General features: G+C 42.4%; 1 protein-coding gene across 2 annotated transcripts in view; it reads left to right on the top strand.

The window, feature by feature from the left end:
• STX18 (syntaxin 18) overlaps positions 1-19,477 on the top strand; it is a 308,804-nt gene that overhangs the window by 30,632 nt on the left and 258,695 nt on the right. The window contains exon 1 of one of the 2 annotated variants that reach the window (XM_063923359.1): positions 1,132-1,150. The exons of the other annotated variant lie outside the window; for it this stretch is intronic. The gene's annotated coding sequence lies outside the window, so the exon portion shown is untranslated. Of the gene's footprint in view, positions 1-1,131; positions 1,151-19,477 lie in introns of those variants that run through there. 2 annotated transcript variants of the gene reach the window in all.

The raw sequence follows: 19,477 nt of genomic DNA, 5'->3' as shown, positions 1-19,477 counted from the left end.
GTGTGACCGCAGTTTATAAAATCAACTTTTAAGGTTGCCAATTCTTCCCATTGTATTTAATTTTATAATTTCCAATGGTGACTGTATAGGAAGCCATTTGCAGATTGCACTAATTGTGCCTTGTTAGGATCATGCCACCTTGCCCGAGACACTAGTGATTGGATCTTTCAGATTGGAAGTGATTGAATTCTCGGCCATGCAACTTTGCAAGATTTTCCTCACACTTTACAGTTGTGCAGAAAAAGTTGTGATGTTCAGGGTACCTTATATGGCAGGATATGTGCCCAGCAGAACATTGTAATGTGTTGGGCTGCACTTCATCATTAATTAATTTAATTCCCATTGTTGGCCAAATTGGACGGTTATGTGGCTGCTGGGTATGTGACCTTTACTTACCATCACTGAGTCAGCGGTTCAAGTCAGAAAGATCACATTTATAGCCAGCGCCTCAAATCCCGACACCAGACATTTGGGTTCAGCTGCCGCAGCCTTTGTTGGTGTTATAACTGCCTATGCAGCATTGTGTATACAGGCCATGTTCTGCAGAGTTCTGTACTGTCTAATGCACTGTTTTTGTGTTTACACTGTCGCTGCTTATGTACTTGAAAGGAACTGCAGACTCCTTGTAGCACCATATCAGTAAAGGAGAATACTTAGAAAAGTATGTGCTATCTTTGTGAAGTTAATCAAAAGTGATCCATGCAAACAAAATAACCCACTTATTATCCTATTAGAACAGAAATATAATGTTTAACACTGTTAAAGATATATACTGAAGTTTAAATTGGGCTATTCAGACTTGTTTTGGAAACTACTTCACATACAAGCCATTAGCCTCCATACGTTCTTAATTCAAATTAACCCTGCATGCGCAAAGAGCCTAACTTTTCTGAATTTCACCATTTAGGACTATATGCTTTAACCAGGGTCCATTACAGGAGGTATTGTCTGAAAATTGCTTGGGAACGGAGCTAGCAATTGCAATCTTGAAATGTCCCGCACTTAAGTTGTGGTCGAGCTTTGGAAAAAAAACAAAAAACTATGAAACGATGATTTTCTGCATATGCTAGAATAACATTTCTTTATATTTAACAGTTTCTTACGGAAAGCTGATCCTCTCACGAGGCATTGATTAAAGGTAGAACAACAAGTAAGGAAAAAAAAAGATTGAATTAAAACCTTCGCTTTCACTTTGCCTTAATATTAAACAGATGTTCCCAGTGATCAGATAATCTACTTTTCCGAGACAACTTGCAAATTTTTTTTTCTCTCTTAAGTGACGGCTACAAATTTTTGATTACGGTTAATAATTTAAAAATGTAATTTGCTCAGTTGTCTTCAGTCTTCTAAATTTTAATTTGGTGCTATCATACATTAACATTTCCCAATGCTACCGTCATTATGGCAATTAGTGTGTTTTTCCGTACACAGACTATAGAAATCACGCGTTCTTAAAGTGTCTGCAAAAAATATATATTGTGTTTGGCAACAGAGCTCACACATATTACAAGGCTTTTAGTTTAAAAATAATACATTAATACAGTGGTTCCCAAAGGCGGTCCTCAAGGCACAACAACTGTCCAGGTTTTCGGGATTTCCCTGCTTGGGCACAGATGGTATAATCAAACTGACTGAGGTACTAATTATGTCACTTGTGCCTAAGCATGGATATCCTGAAAACCTGGACTGTTGGGGTGCCTTGAGGACCGCGTTTGGGAACCAATGCATTAACATTAATATTTGCGGACATGACCGCAGTGTTTCCAGAGATGTGGTGAATGTGTTATAGTACGATCGATGACTCTTAGACGACAAGCATGGTTGCTAGTTCTGCTTTTGTATCACATGATGTGCAAAACCTACATTCCCGGTTTATAAAGGGGTTAGCAGTACTATTTCTTGTAAGGAACCGTTTTACTGTATAGCAAAGCTGTAAGTATAATTCAGGAAAGAATAAAATGGCACTTTTAGATTTTTATGTATGAAACTGCATTCCACTTATTTACAGTCTTTCTCCGTGAGTTGAATGCAAGTCAGTTTTACTGATGGATCTAGAGTTTTCACACTGCACATGCTCCAAAGCAGAGTGCTTGCATCTTCGCACAATATAGTTGTGTATAAGTAAAAATACACCTGCTTTTTAAATGAGATGTAGTCTCCATCCCGACAGTCAGAATACCAGCGGTGGGAACCTGACAGGTGAAAATGACGACAACTTCAAGCGGTAAGTACAACTGTTAGGCTACGGTGGTGGAGGGTTGGGGTTTGGGCTGCTGGAGGAAGGGGGGGTGGAGAGATTAGGGTTAGGGTATCAAAGGGGATGTTAAGGGTTAGGCTGCTGGGGGTATGGTTAGGCGGGTGGAGGATAGGGTTAGCCATAGAAAACTAATCAAAGATTAATGGAATTTTAACAGTCTGGATTCTGACCATCAGGATTCCATACCCAAACCTTTTAAACAGATCTCATGGGGTTGCAGTCAACATCTCTCAACATCAGCGCCAGAAGACCGACCGCAGTCATCCTGAAGGGAAGTATCCGGCAGTATGTTAGGTTTAGGGCCCTGGGAGCTGTAGGGTGGGGGGTGGGTATGCTGGTGTTGTTCATGTGACTGCTGGCATCCCAACTAACTGGATATCATACCCAACCCATCTCATGCACATAGGATACAGCTTATAAAGAGTTGCTATGAAATGAGCTTACGGATAGGGACGGTGCAGTTGTAAAGATGTATACATTGCCTCACACAGGTGTGTATCTGCATTTAGTTTCATATGCCCATGCATGTGTAATTGCAACCAACTTGCGTTTATCTCTGCATCAGCCCAATAATGTTTAGTAGCAATGTAATGCTCATTACTAACCTGCATTATGGATCATTCTAAACACAGGTGGCATCTTCTGAAATCCCATTGTGTGACCTGTCTAAGCTGGCAGTGTGGTTGGCACAGCCAGTAAAGGCGACATTGGCCACCTGATATTAGTCTTGCCACACCTGCCTTCCTATTTCCATGCCCCTTTTTAAAATAGCCTAGATATTAATATAAGAGCAAAAAGCAGGGGGTTGTCTGCCTGATGTCTATCTCAAGATAAAAGGGTGGTAACTGTCTTCTGGAACCCCCTATGGTGGAGTCTGTGTTGGTGCAAGATATTGAACACTGGTTCTTCCTTAGAACCCTGACGTCCCTCTATACAAGGTAGTCTCCCAGGGGAGTGTTGGCTACAGTTAAGGCAAAGAGGAGGCAATGCTACATTTTCTACTAAAAAGAGGACTAAATCTATATTGCACTTCTGACATTTTTACATTTTATTGTATTTTGTTTAAGAAATTGCAATTATTTTTGTATTTTTTTTTTTTTTCCAATTTGATTTCAAGTAATCAAATCATTGTCCAGTACGTTGCAGGCCGCTGCTATTATGCTGCCATGTAATTGTATAATGCTGTTGGAGACATGCAGTTTAATAAATCTGTTTTGAGCTATGACGTACATACAAATGTTTTACCCATGACTCGGGCCATATCACTGGAAAAGAGCACAATGAGGTATTTACATCTTATTTAAGTATTTCACGGTTTAAATAGTTCCTAGAACAATCCTTGCATTCCTTCTATGCTTGTAGATGTCAAATGGAAATCCTTATAATAAAGACAGTTATGCCTAGCTTAGTAATTATTTGACAGTATCATTGGGTGAATTCAATTGTTATTTTAGTCGGGAGCCAGCAGATGGCACTTGCATTTAAGTTTGTACCCCCAGGGGGTAGCGAGCTGAAATGCGCGAAAAAGTGACCAGTTTCAGCATTTAAATGGGACTTTCCGTGTTGTGCCCATTAGTTTAGTTGGGTTTAGCTGCTTTATGCGGCTAACCACACCAGCATCAATTGAATATTTGCCCACACAATCTCCAGTCACTTTATACAGTAGCCCGGGCGGCGATATCAACGGAACCCCCCCCCCCCCACACACACACATGTTTTTCATTGTGTTTGACAGCGCATATGTACTTGTCAACAGTAAAGAACAAGCATCCACTATGTGTGTCCATATTTTTTGTGCTCTATAAGGTGGTCACACCCATAGGTGTACACTTTGTCCCCAATAAAATGCATATGTTTTTAGCAGCACAGCACACCTACAAGAATAAACTAGTGCAGATCATTAGTATCTAATAAAACCCATGCATGCCGCAGTCTGTCACATATTACTTCAACTAGTGTATTAGTAGGTAGAAGTTGAAAACAATAAGGCAAAAAACTGCTGTAATATGTACTAAGCTTTGGAGAAAGATAAAGTGGTTGGAGATAAAGTACCAGCCAACCAGCTCCTTACTGTCCTTTTTCCTCCCATTTTTTTTTGACAAACATTTAACATTCGTATAGACGATTACCTGAATTGTTTTAAACTTTCTTGTTGACTCACTTTTTGAGATAATCATGATCAAAAACTTCAGTTTGAGAGAGAAATTTCCAAATTCAAAGCCAATTGTGTTGTACAGTATATCATAAGAAAGGGCATTAAAAAAAACACAGTAAAATGACACCACTCGCTATTATGGCGATATGAAAATATGCTGGTTGTGGGTTTTTGACAGATTTCTGAAAACTTGCCATAATACATAAAACTTGCCATACATAGCCATAATTTGGAGACGGTGGGGTATATGCAATTCACGGCGAATCGCGGCAATTTTTCGCCGTTTTTTAATTCGACTAAATTCGCCAGGTGAATTCCGGAAGGTGGCTTCCGGAATTCACCATATTCAATGAAAAACGGATTCGCCAGAATCGCGGGCGAAAATCGGCCGATTTGGCGGATTTTGCCGCGATTTAAAAAAACGGGAAAAAACGGGAATAAAACGAAAAAAAAAAATGGCGTGGGGTCCCCCCTCCAAAGCATAACCAGCCTCGGGCTCTTCGAGCTGGTCCTGGTTCTAAAAATGCAGGGGAAAAATTGGGCAGGGATCCCCCGTATTTTTAAAACCAGCACCGGGCTCTGCGCCTGGTGCTGGTGCCAAAAATACGGGGGACAAAAAGAGTAGGGGTCCCCCGTATTTTTAACACCAGCATCGGGCTCCACTAGCTGGACAGATAATGCCACAGCCGGGGGTCACTTTTATGCCGTGCCCTGCGGCCGTGGCATTAACTACCCAACTAGTCACCCCTGGCCGGGGTACCCTGGGGGAGTGGGGACCCCTACAATCAAGGGGTCCCCCCCCCCCAGCCACCCAAGGGCCAGGGGTGAAGCCCGAGGCTGTCCCCCCCCCATCCAATGGGCTGCGGATGGGGGGGCTGATAGCCTTTTGTGATAATAAAAAGATATTGTTTTTTCCATTAGTACTACAAGTCCCAGCAAGCCTCCCCCGCAAGCTGGTACTTGGAGAACCACAAGTACCAGCATGCGGGAGAAAAACGGGCCCGCTGGTACCTGTAGTACTACTGGAAAAAAAATACCCAAATAAAAACAGGACACACACACCGTGAAAGTAAAACTTTATTTCATACGCCGACACACACATACTTACCTATGTTGACACGCCGACTGCCACGGTCTCCGACGATCCGAGGTACCTGTGAAAAAATTATACTCACCTTCCAGCGTCCAGAGGTACATCCAGGTCCAGAGATAATCCACGTACTTGGCAAAACAAAAAAACGAACACCGATCCATACCGGACTAGAAAGGGGTCCAATGCTTTCACATCAGACCCCTTTCTCCCGAATGCCGGGACATCACGTGACTCCTGTCACTGAAGTCCCTTCAGCCAATCAGGAAGCGCTACTTCCGTGGCGCTCATCTGATTGGCTGTGCGCTGTCTGTGATGTGACAGCGCATCGCAAAGCCGCTCCATTACTTTCAATGGTGGGAACTTAGCGGCTAGCGGGGGGGTCACCCGCCGGTCAGCCGCTGACCGGCGGGTGACCTCACCGCTAGCTGCTAAGTTCCCACCATTGAATATAATGGACTGGGCTGTGCGATGCGCTGTCTGCTCAGACGCACAGAGCCAATCAGATGAGCGCAACGAAGTTGCGCTTCCTGATTGGCTATAGAGACCTTTCTGTGACAGCTGTCACTGACAGGTCTCTCTGCATTCGGGGATAGGGGTCCCATGTGTCAGCATGGGACCCCTTTCAGTCCGTTTGGTCGGGTATTTGCGGTTTGTTATTTTCTACAAGTACGTGGATGTATCTCTGGACCCTGGTTGAGGTGAGTATATTGATCTTTTTTTTTTCAGGTACCCCTGGATTCTACATGGAGAAGAGGACCGATGTCGGCGTGTGAACATAGGTATGTGTGTGTCGACGTAAGAAATAAAGTTTTACTTTCACGGTGTGTGTGTCCTGTTTTTTTATTTGGGTATTATTTTTCCAGTAGTACTACAGGTACCAGCGGGCCCGTTTTTCTCCCGCATGCTGGTACTTGTGGTTCTCCAAGTACCAGCTTGCGGGGGAGGCTTGCTGGGACTTGTAGTACTACTGGAAAAAACAATATCTTTTAATTATCACAAAAGGCTATCAGCCCTCCCATCCGCAGCCCATTGGATGGGGGGGGAAAGCCTCGGGCTTCACCCCTGGCCCTTGGGTGGCTGGGGGGGGGGGACCCCTTGATTGAAGGGGTCCCCACTCCCCCAGGGTACCCCGGCCAGGGGTGACTAGTTGGATATTTAATGCCACGGCCGCAGGGCACGGCATAAAAGTGACCCCCGGCTGTGGCATTATCTGTCCAGCTAGTGGAGCCCGATGCTGGTGTTAAAAATACGGGGGACCCCTACTCTTTTTGTCCCCCGTATTTTTGGCACCAGCACCAGGCGCAGAGCCCGGTGCTGGTTTTAAAAATACGGGGCATCCCCTGTCAATTTTTTCCCCGCATTTTTAGAACCAGGACCAGCTCGAAGAGCCCGAGGGTGGTTATGCTTTGGAGGGGGGACCCCACGCAATTTTTTTTTTCGGATTGTACCGTTCCAGCAATAAAAAAAAAAAAATATTTAAAAAAAATTATAAATAATATTTGTGCCTCCAAAAAAAAAAAAAAAAGTACCTAATCCCTTCTAATATAAATAGATCTGCTATTCCCAAAAAAAAAAAACACAAAAAAAACCATGTTTAAATTTTTTTTATTTGTTTTCACCCTCCAAAGTGTGGCGGATTGAAAATGACGAATTTGCTGTCTAAAAGCACTGCTGTCGAATTTCCAAACTTGAATTGAATATGCTTTGGTCGAATTGCAGCACTTATATCATTGCAGAAAAGTCGAATTTGCAAAAAGTCGAATTTCAAAAAGTCGAATTTTGAAAGTCCGTTTTTTGGTCGGAAAGCACTGAATTGCATAGGCGAATTTTTTTTTTGGTCGAAAATGACCCGAAATTCGACAATTTCGGGAATTCGACCGCAATTGCATATACCCCGGTATGAGATATTTAAATACATTTTTGTACTTTTCTTAGACTGTGTATATGTATGTGCGTATATATGTGTTTGTGTATATATATATATGTATATTGGTGTGTATATGTGTATATGTATATATGTATATATATATATATATATATATATATATATAATAAATTATTATTATTATTTTTTACATATGTACACACGCACTCTCCATATACCAAATGTGAACAAAATCTGAGCTGGTGAGGTAATATTTAAACAAAAGTGTGTTGATTTGACACGGAATGACCCTTAAGTGTGATTCTTGGCTGTGATATTTCGGGAGAACAGTCGACACTCTGCGTGGGCATGGCAGTGGTATATAATTTTTTTTTTTTTAAGTGACATTGTCAGTCATTTAGGGAGAGAGAGAGAGCAAACCTTGGAAAGAGATAAAGTAACAACCAATCTGCTCCTAATTGTAATTTTTTAAAGCACAGCCTGTAAAATGACAGAAGATGCTTGAATGCTTCTTTATCTCTCTCCGGAGGTTTGAAACATCCCCCTTAGTGTTTTAGGCAGCAGTCTAGATTTGACTAATGGTAAAGTCTGCCCTGTATAAGAGTAAGTTTGTGTTCAAAAGACAAACTCATTATAGTACTAATATTCATTAATATATAGGAAAGTAGGAATAAGAATACCTAAACTAGCACAAAGGGGGCGATTCAAATGTTTTTTTTGACGCCCGTGTTTGCATATTGCCAGTCACTTTAGATGGGGCGATATGCAAATGTTTGTTCCAGTGCCTGGCGCCCATTTTCTTTTTGCACCGCAACGGGCTTAGCCACACAAAACGTCCAAACTCGACAAACGTACTGGGTACAACACAAAAGGTTGGGCACCCAAATGAGACACACTTCGCACATTTCTGCTCGCCATATCAGGAGGCTGCCAGCAGTCAAGGTCTCCCGCAGCTAATGGCTGCCCGAATGGAGAGCCCATATAATTACTAAGACGGGTGCCCATTAATCAGCGCTGCTGGGGAAACCATTGAATCTCCCCCAGAGTGTTTCTGATCCACTAAACTTGTCCACCATGCAGTCTATCAGTATCTTCCAGTACAGATTTCCTCACTTTGGGGCAGTGCACATACCTTAAACTTGTCAGGCATATTGGGGCTAATACCGCATTGCAACTTCTCCCAGTTGTGGAAGCATCATCATTATTAGCGCACGCTTGCACCAACCCTGTAATATACCCGATAATGCAAGATCCTTCCAAAATCAGACTAATCTTTGTGTACGCACAGTTCTGCATAGCACACAGTCGCAACAACGCACCCACTACACAGCCTTACTCAAATTGGCCTGTGTGCAAATATTCTGTTATCACCCAGTTCCACCCCTTCAGCCGCATGTGCAGAGTTGTACATTCAATGGTAAAGTTTTAAAAATGAGCACTGGTTTGGTCAATGATGTCACAGGAAGCATAAATTATATGCCATGCTTTGCCATTTAACCTTTTTGTCCTGCCTTAGTAGCGCTCCAGACACCATCTTATTGATGCTGCTTTTTGTGCCTGAGTGTTGGAACAGTGACAGATTGGGGCTTATGTAATAGCCTGTGAGATGTAGGCTGTGTGGGAATTCCAGGTGGGTATGCCTGTATTTTTAAAGTGCCAAACATTTACAAAGCAAACCTGCCTCCACTATGGGGCTTGCATAATTATGCTCTATGCAGCTCTGTCAGCTAATACCAGTTACAGCTTCTCTTCACATTTTTTAGTTTCTTTTTCACATTTTACGTATAGTATCTCTGCATTAATTGTCACCACATAGAGCCACAACATTGTGTTGTCATTGACGTGTGTTGTGTAATCTAGGCAGTGTTACTGCTGACATGATGGTACATGTGACTGATGTGCAGCAGTACCGGTATCTCGGCTTTGCTGTGTAAGTGGCTATCTGCTGTCAGTGCGATACGTTAATGGACAGCATGTGTGCCAGAGCACCTAATGCAAACCATTATCGCCCTGTTGTGGCCTGTCAGTCATTTACAAAGGGTGAGTTTTCAAGATGCGCTGCTTGAGGTTCCCAACTATGTTTTTTTTTGGGGGGGACGTAAATGTTAGATGATCACAGAGACTGTGGGTGGGTGGTATCATTCGGACAGTCCGTTTTAATACATGTCAGTGGTGGCGTTTGACTCGTGTGTGGTTTCACATCTGTTGGGCATGTAGGCCTGTTAAAATGTGTAAGTAGATCTTTGCCGAATCGCTGCTAGTTAGGAACACCAAGTGAAGAAGTACATGGGGGTCCAATTATCAGGTGTGATGATACCAAGGCTAGGGAATGTCTGTAATAAAAGACCTAAAACACAGAAGAAAGAAAACACTAAACTACAGAGGTCCTGGTGAATAATATGGTTGGCCGTGTTTGGTTATTTGGGCAGCAAACACCATCCTTGGACCCCTGTAACATGTCATACCACAGCCTGGTGACCAGGCGACTGCAGGGAGCCAGTGCTTAGGTCAGCTACTGAATGCGTGTTTGTGGCAGTGAATGACAATTTATATTGTCCAATACAATCATTGCACACGGTGTAGAGATACCACTGCAGAGCACCAGAACTGCACGGAGATAAACTGACAACTGCTAATGGGATACACAGAAGTTATTTATATATTGCACACATAATCCGCAGCGCTGTACAGAGACCTGCCCCAGTGCACCTGACAATCTATATTCCCATACATACACGCTAGGGTTAAGTTTGTTTGGAGCCAATTAACCTACCAGTACATTTTTGGATTGTGGGAGGAAACCGAAGTACCTGGAGGAAAGCCACACAAAAACAGGGAGAATATACAAACTCCACACAGTTAGGGCCTGGTGAGAATGGAACCCATGACCTCAGTGCTGGGAGGCAGTAATGCTAACCATTACACCATCCGTACTACCCTATATTACTTTCATTATTACTTTAAAGTCCTAATTATTCCGCATGAAGGTTTCAATATCTTTGCCCAGTAGACACTAAGCCTGTTGACGAGGCTCTTTAGTCTCGTACAGTTTCTCAGCCTCCGTTGTATTGGACCTGCAGGCCAGCGTAAATACAGCATGTGCACCATTAATAATTGAGTTACCTTTACTTTGCATGCTCTTGTGTCCAGCACTGAACGAGTCCATTTGTCAGTAATTTGAGCTCTGTTTTAGCAATTAGATTATTTTTCTTGGCCCCGTGGAGCCTTTGAAATGCCAGGACTCCTCCGTTTTTATCTGGGAGTCAGTCATGTTTTTGCTACTGAAATAATGGCATCCAGCTTGTATTTTACCCCTCTAATTCTCACAGGTCACAAGGCTCATTAAATTGATCTTTGCAGGGATTATAGCATTTGCATGGTCAAGAAATGTGTATTAAGTCCCTGGAAACATAAGCCGAGTTTGTGGTTAATCAACTGTGTGATTTCCAGTTTTGTGCAAATCTGCCTCAATAAAGGGTCAATTTTTAGCTCTTTAGTAAAAATAAAATGTCCCATTAATGCGCTCTGAAACCTCTAATGCTGCTAATGGGTCTAATCCATCAGGAGGACCTCACTGCTTTCCTATGGAAAAATGTCTGGAAGCTATGCCCATCTTTTAGGGGTTAAATGTACAAAGTAGTAGTATATTTATCTAATGGATTTGTGTGTATATTGTTTGTTTTCTTTCATTATTACGTTTTTAATATCAATCATTATTTAGGCCCAGATTTATCAAGCCTTGGAGAGTGGTAAATTGCAGGGTGATAAAGTATCAACCAATCAGCTCCTAACTGCCATGTCACAGGATGTTTAAAAACTGACAGCTAGGAGCTGATTGGTTGGTACTTTATCACCCTGCAATTTATCACTCTCCAAGGCTTGATAATTCTGGGCCTTCGTTCAAAACCATGCAACATTTTGATCATAATATCAAGTTTGTTGCTGAATTCATGGCAGGCTCTACTCCTGTGTAGGCAACTGGTGCGCTACGTGTGCCCCCACTCTTGGGGTGATTTTTGTCGATGACTACTATGTATTAATATAAAGGGGGCGCTCTATCAAGCCTTGGAAAAAGAGCACCAACCAATCAGATCCTACAGATGTGTCCTCTTACATCTAGCCTCCCTTCACGTTAAACAGCCCTTCGAGCCATGCCTTGGTGTCACCTGGTAGTGCTAAAAGTCTATTCATGCAATTTTCTTCCATTAATGTGCGTCTTATTCACAAAACGATGTGAATAGGATGCACAAGCGGCTTTTGCTGATTAAAATATGCGGCATGCCTATATTCTGTGTGCGAACGCTGTTGTATCTGCATACAAAATGCTACGGTACAGTGTTTTTGTAGAAAATATGACTGATTTTTGGCAAAAAAAAGACACCCGATGCGGAGTTGCACGGGACGGGTGGTCTTCAATTTGCCGGCTGTCGGGATCCCGGCGCACAGTATACCGGTGCCGGAATCCCGACAGCCGGCATACCGACACTTTATCTCCCTCTTGGGGTCCACGACCCCCCTGGAGGGAGAATAAATAGCACGCCACCGTGGCCACAGCGAGCCTGCAAGGGGCTCATTTGCGCTCACCGCGCTGTCGGTATGCTGGCGGTCGGGATTCCGGTGCCGGTATGCAGGGAGCCGGGCCGCTGACATACAATTCTACATCCGCACGGGACCTGTGGGCTCACTCATGCCAGGCATCTGCTGCTGTGTGACGTATTGAGGCAAGATGTGTGAGGACACCTCTGCCATGTTATAGGCTGTGTTTGAAAAATGAGTTGGGAGCTGTTTGGTTGGTACATTATCTCTTTCCAAGGTTTCATACATCTCCCTCATAGTGTTTAAAAGACAAATAACAAAAGTTGACTAACATACTAAAGTGGACAAATTAAAAATACATAGATGACCTAGACCTATTAAATAAAATATCTTTCTGTCTACATGGGTTTCAAAATGTACCATAAAGCCACAACTGGACAGGAGGTGTTTGTTCGGGAATTATCTTTATTAATACAATAATGTAGCGTCATCATGAAGATAAGACCTCTCAGAGATAATGGGGAAATACCAACCACGTAAAGTTATATTATACAAATGTTGAAAAGAAAAGAAAAAAAAAGTGAGGGAATTGAACAAAGGCAAGAACAAGTACAAAGGATAAAACATTACGGAAGGAAGGGACAAGTAGTTGTGTTAACAATAAAGTCAAGCAAGTACCGATCTGTGGTCTCAAACATTCGGAAAATCAGATTTTGTGTTGTATTATCCAATGCTTCGATTTAGGGTACTACACATTTACAGTAAGATCTTACTGCACCGTTTTCCACAGCTGGTGTAGTGGGCTGCCTGTCACCATTAAATAACATTTATTCTATCTCAGAGATAGTGATGTTATGGGGAGCTTGTACAACATAATAGTTGGTGTAACTACAGGAACCGTTGGTTAACTTTTTTTTATTTTTTATAAATGAACATTAGCAGATAAATTCAAACATCTATGTGGTTGCCACGAGCGACACAATCTTTCTGTGCACTGTTGTTTATAATAATCCTGCAATGAATAATTTTGCTTAATTACTGTAGATTACACAACACCTATCAATGGTATCTTCACAATAGCCCTTTTATGTGTTTGTTTTGTGTTTGATCCCAACTGAGACTAATCTATGGAGAATAGATGTAAAACCTCCTTTTGGTTGTGGAAGTGCAATCTCACTAATTAGTGTGTACGCCTCCAGGGGCTTCTGTTTGATTTATCTTAATCCATCAAGGTGTGTCTCTTCAAAGCTGTGTGTGGTTTAGCCTTTCTGTGTGCTGTTTTTGTGGAAGTCCGTTCCCTAAATGACAAACCATTCTGTGAGCATTTGAACCTCCTTATTCCTGATGGTGAGATTTTTTCTTACGATTTTGACTATATAGTCAAAATCGTAAGAAAAGTTAGTGCAGATCGCAAGGTGAAAGTCACCTTGCGATCCCGATTCGATGCTGATGCATGGTCCCGCGCAGTCTGCATCGCAACCCTAGATAGACTGTGCAGGCAAGTCAATTTTGACTATCTCTATAAAAGAGAGAGTCAAAATTGACACTTAGCCAAAATCGCACATAGTCAGTATCGCAAGCACACTCATTATGTGCTTGCGATACTGACTATGTGCCGACCTAGCCCCTGTCACATAGTGAGAATCTGGTATAGCCCGAATCTCACCGTGTGTATGGACCATTAGGTTGTAATATGTAAAGCAATCAACTCCTGGAATTAGAAGTGTCATTACTTAATGCTGCCATTTTATTATTATTATTTTTATTCTTTTATTATTTATTATTATTATTATTATTATTATTATTATTATTACATTTTATTTATAAGGTGCCACAAATGGTTTGCAGCACCGTACACACGGCACACATTAGAACAAAACAGTGTACACAGAATTTAACATTACATTAATTGTAAAACTGGAACAGAGCACCGGTAATAATTAGCATCGCATTTCTCAGTACACAATACAGCTGAGATTAGGGTGGCCAATCCTGGTTTCGGCGTGATCCTGGGATTCTGACCTAACATTGTCCTGGATTTCGGGAGTAGCCACCATCAGTGTTGACCATCTTCAGCAAGCTCAGGCGCAGGGGGCCCATGGCTGTGCTCACTGAGCAGCATGACATGATGTCAGAGGTCATGTTGTGCTGCCTGACGCCAGCCGTGTGTGCCACCTGGACTACCCTCATCTCGCCTTTCCAACCGCAGCCCCCCCGTAATTGGACCACCCACCTGCACAGAAGATGGTTGGTTATTGTGGGGTGGGACATTGAATAATTTAATTCATTTTAAAAGCAACAACCCAATCCTGGGAATATCTGGATTCATCGTTTTTCAATCCTGAATCCCGGGATTGGCCTCCCTAGCTGAGATGTAAAGAAGCAAAGGACTAATTGACGTACTACTAGGGGTGGGCAGCTGTTGGAGAAGATGAACGGTTAAAGAGGGTTACTCACGGAGTGATCGCTGCTTAAAATCTAAGCAATCTGACTAGATTGTTTAGATTTTAAGCAGTGATCACTCCGTGTGTATCCCTCACAGCGATAGCGATGCGTGGCCTTGTGCATCGCTATCGCTAGATTGGCAGGTCGCTCATTTCACCCGCTGGGTGAAGTGAGCGCGCCCCCCCCGCACGCTCGACACACATTGCGCTGTGCTGAGCGGGGGGAGAGATGTGTGCTGAGCGGTTCGCTCAGCACACCTCTCCCCAAATTGGGCCATGAATACGGCCCTTAAGAGCGAGAGGAGATGTGGATATAGATGGTCAAAGAGTAGAGGAGAGCTGTAATTAAAGTGCGAGAAGAGGGCCATGCTCCAAGGTGCTTACACTCTAGGGGGATGGGGGAGACAGACTGGTGACAAGAGGTGCGAGCAAGCAGAAGGTAGCCTGATGGCAGGAAGTAAGCTAAGCAGAGATGACCAAGGCATGAGGCAGGGGGATGGGAGAGCGGTCTTGAGACTAGGTTATGTTTAATGAACAGGTTGGTTTTCAGTGTTAGAAGCTTTGCACGGTCAGGGAGACTCTAATAGAGCGAGGAAGCTCATTCCAGTGAAGGAGGGCAGCGTGGGCAAAATCTTAGATTCGCGCATGGGATGCAGTGACTAGGGTAGAGGAGAGGTGACGGTCACTGGAAGACTGGAGAGGGTAGGAGGGAGTATGTAGTGAGAGGCGGTTGGAGATGTAGGGAGCAGTGGAATTACAGATGGCCTTGTATGTGAGGGTGAGGAGTTTGACGAGGATATTGTAGGGGAATGGGAGCCAGTGCAGATTTTGTCAAAGGGGAGTGGCAGATGTGGAGCGGCGCGAGAGGAAGATAAGTCTAGATGCTGAATTAAGAACAGGTCGGAGGGGAGTGAGATGGGAGCGTGAGTGGCCAGTGAGTAGAATGTTCCATAGTCGAGCTGTGAGATGACCAATGAGTGGGTAAGTTTAGTCGCACTCTGGTAGAGGAACGGCCTGATGTGAGTGGTGTTTCGTAGCTGTAGCCAACAAGATTGAGCCAGAGGTTAGACATGAGGGTAGAAGGAGAGGGAGGAGTCAAGAGTGACACCAAATTCTCCTTTATTTATAAGATGCAACCAGATGTCCGTGGGGCAATACGTGGAGAGTTGCACTGTCAATTATAATATAGACTTTTGTATTATAGTTGATGAAAGTTTTTCTGAATCCATTTAAAAAAAAAAAAAACATTAAAGTCAGTATCTGATAACCATCAAAGGGCTGCAAACAGGTAAACGCTGGTTTATTCACCAGACACTACAACTTTACAACTTTTTTTTAATTTATTTATTGTTTTTAATCGACTATTATTCACAAATATATAACCTTAATGTATGGCGCTATTATCAAAGGTGTTGACACAGATTTATACATTGCATAATTACTATGCAGCTCAGAATATTGCTCATGCTCTTTACTCTTCCTCAGCGCTGTCATAACCTGGGCTGAAAACATATATTCATCCATTAGTTGGGGAAAGCGCTCCAGTACACATTGTATTACATTTACTTTAGCATAGTTGATGATTTCTATTTTGTGCTATGATTACCTTTAAATATTCATAGCAAGGCAGGACTACATAGAACTTTTAGAGATCAAATAATTCCTGGCATTGTTCTTGGAACTAATCCCCACCTTGTTTAGCTGCATACGCCCTCAAGTGGTCTCGGCAGATGATCTTAATTTAGTTTGTATTTCAGTGGTTCCCAAACTTTCTTGAATAATGGCATCCTAGATTATCCGCTTTTCTTACAAGGCACCCCTTGGCCAAAAGGTTCTTTCTTTTTCTTTCTTTTTAATGTGAAATTCAGCAAAAATGATTAAATCCAGCATATTGTGTTTACTTGTCATTCTTAGGTTCAGTTATGTGATGGTGGACAGGGTTGTGCTTCTGTTTGTCCATATACTTTGATTAGTGATTGGCATCCGCCAGCTCTGGTTTTGCCTGTTTCATGGACCATAAATAATTTGATTTGGTCATGGCATCAAGTTTAGGAGCCACTGTCTTTCAAATATCATTTTGAGATATATAGGGGCAGATGTATTAACCTGGAGAAGGCATAAGGAAGTGATAAACCAGTGATAAGTGCAAAGTGATAAAGGCACCAGCCAATCAGCTCCAATATGTAAATGAACAGTTAGAATCTGATTGGCTGGTGCCTTTATCACCTTGCACTTAGCACTGGTTTATCACTTCCTTATGCCTTCTCCAGGTTAATACATCTACCCCATAGTGTTCTAGGAGCAGGATGCTGATCAGTGAGGAGGGCGTACTTTAATTCTGAAGGGCACAATTTTAGGTGTGATGTATCGCTGCAGCTACTGTAGTGATACATCACATCTAAAATGTTGTCCTTCAGAATTAAAGTACGCCCTCCTCACTGATCAGCATCCTGCTCCTAGAGTGAACATAATGCATCTATCTATAGCTATCTGTCTATGGGGTAAAGATGTGAATTCTGTTTAAGATGGAATCAGATTCTACTTCTCCTTTATCTAGCATCTTCTAGACGATAATACCTGGAATCTGATTGGTTGATGTGGGCTACATCCCGTCTTAAATAGAACTCCCATTTTGAGTCCAGTACACACGGGGAGAGATGTGTGCTGAGCGATCTATCGCAGACCGCTCAGCACTCAGCTCGATGTGTGCTGAGCGAGGGGGGCACTAATTTCACCCAACGTTGAAGTGAGCGACCTGCTAGATTGTACGGGCGATAGCAACGCGCGGGGCTGCGCATCGCTATCGCTATTGGGCATACACATTGAGAGATCCGTGCTTAACTTCTAAGCAATCTCTGTGTGTATGCCCCTTTAGTAAATTTACCCATATGTCTCTCATGTAGATACTTCAAACCAAAATGTGTAAAGGGGGTACTCACGGAGAGATCCATGCTTAAAATTTAAGCAATCTGACTAGATTGCTTAGATTTTAAGCACAGATCACTCGTGTGTAGCCCCCTGTGCGGCCCCGCACTTCGCTATCGCTGCTGCTAGTTTGAGCCTGCATGCAGGCCAATCTAGCACGTCGCTCATTTCACCCGCTGGGTGAAATGAGCGGCTCCCCGTCCTCCCCCGCATCGCTCAGCACACATCGTGCTGTGCTGAGCGGCGGGAGAGATATGTACTGAGCGGTTCGCTCAGCACACATCTCTCTCGTGTATACCCCCCTTAAAATAATCGAAGTGCTACAATATTTGAAACAGTTTTTAATAGTAAATAATTAGCCATATGCTTCATGTGTATTATGCCAGTACAATTATTAATTAGCTAGAAAACCAATTTTGTCAATTTATTTGAGAGTAGAATTTGAAAATTACATGAAGTTTTTATTTCTCGTTAGATAGAAGTTTACATTTTGTAGTGGTACAATCTTTACTAAAATGTCAACATAAAATAAGGTGTTTCAAGAAAAATTTGTCTAGAAAATTTTAATAAAGTACAACTGTAGCATGTTGACGTGGAAATTTGCTGTCAATCGATAATGACCTTACGCATTATTTTGTTAAATACACTTGAAAATGAACATATTGCTATACAAAATTTTATTTTTACAAATAAACTGAACTTTGGAAAGATGTAACAATTAACCTACGTGCCCATTTATAATACCAGAAAATCGGCAAGCATATTACATTCAAAGACAGGATCTGATAGACCCAAATTGCTTAAAACATCACTGTTTTTACAGAGATACCCCAGGGAGCTTGGGAAACCATTTAACAGATGAAAGTGCATTTTGAAAAGTCTGACCTTACATGCAATCATAAAATGAATCAAAACAGTTCTCTCCCCCCTTGAAATGTACAGAGCCCATCTGTGTCTAATCCAGTAATTATAGACTGACTTCAATTACCTTTTCAAACTTGGAGCAGCCTGGAGACTCCTCCGTGAACAAACACAGGGTTTTGTCTAGACCTCAATTGACCACAGTCTAAAGCATGAATTTGTATCTAATTTTATTTATTTATTTGTATTTATTTTTTCCCTGCAGTTTGATCTCCGAGGCCTGTTTCCGCACCAACGTATCTCCCCCCCCCCCTCCCCCCCTTTCCTTTTCTTACCTTTTTGGCAATATCCCCATATTCGCTATAGTTCCCTACAAGTGGCCCAGCTAGCGTATTTTGTTTGTTCGGTTGTGCTTTAACTTTTTCTGTCTTACTTGAACTGTTCCAGTATCAGATTGTGCTTTTTTATGACCATTGCAATTAGAAAACAAACATGCCACAGACTTTTTTTTTTTTGTTTCAACTTATTTTATTATTTGCTATGTGCAAGTCTGAACTTTGAATTTTTAGCTGTTGTTGTCCACAGATCATACATTCAAGTTTCATATGAACTAGAAACGTTTCACAAATGTGTGTGTGTGTGTGTGTGTGTGTGTGTGTGTGTGTGTGTGTGTGTGTGCAAAAGTGTCAGGAAGAAGCAGTCTATGCTAGTAGAAGGACTGGCACTTATCCTTATCAAGAGCTGCAACGCTATAGCTTGCCGGAGTTCTACACGTTCCAAGCTGTTTTCCTAATGACTTAATGATGCAGGTCTAAATGATTGCAATCCTTACAATTGGCAGTGTAGGGTCAATTTTGTTATAGACAGCCAAATTGTGGGGACCATGATGAATCGTGTATGGCTAAGTATCAACATTGTGTCTGTGTGGTTTTTTGTTTGTTTCTTTCTTTCTTAAGCTGGGTACAAACTTGTCCTCTTCAGGGATCCGACTCCAGATCAGACTGTTTTTACAATCCTACTGGAGGCCTAGTTGCAGATTCTACATTCAGTCTACAGTATGTGTAAACTGTTTTCCAAATTTGCTACTGGAAACCTCCAATCTGCATCTGTTGAAAGGATTGTTTCACCATACACACTCAGCTGCCACTCACAGGGATGAATTGAGAGAGTAATTGGACAAAGGAGCGTAACGGGGGTGAACACTAGGCGATTTCTGGCTAAAAAAATAGATAACGACATTTATGTTATTGTTTATTTTTAGCCTAAAATCATCCCATGTGTATTGGGGTAGTATTGGTGAATGATGCGCACTATTGCACGT

The sequence above is a fragment of the Pseudophryne corroboree genome, chromosome 1 (genome assembly GCF_028390025.1).
Source record: "Pseudophryne corroboree isolate aPseCor3 chromosome 1, aPseCor3.hap2, whole genome shotgun sequence".
NCBI classification, from domain to species: domain Eukaryota; kingdom Metazoa; phylum Chordata; class Amphibia; order Anura; family Myobatrachidae; genus Pseudophryne; species Pseudophryne corroboree.
Note: the sequence above shows the minus strand (reverse complement) of the source record. Positions and strands in the feature narration are given on the sequence as shown.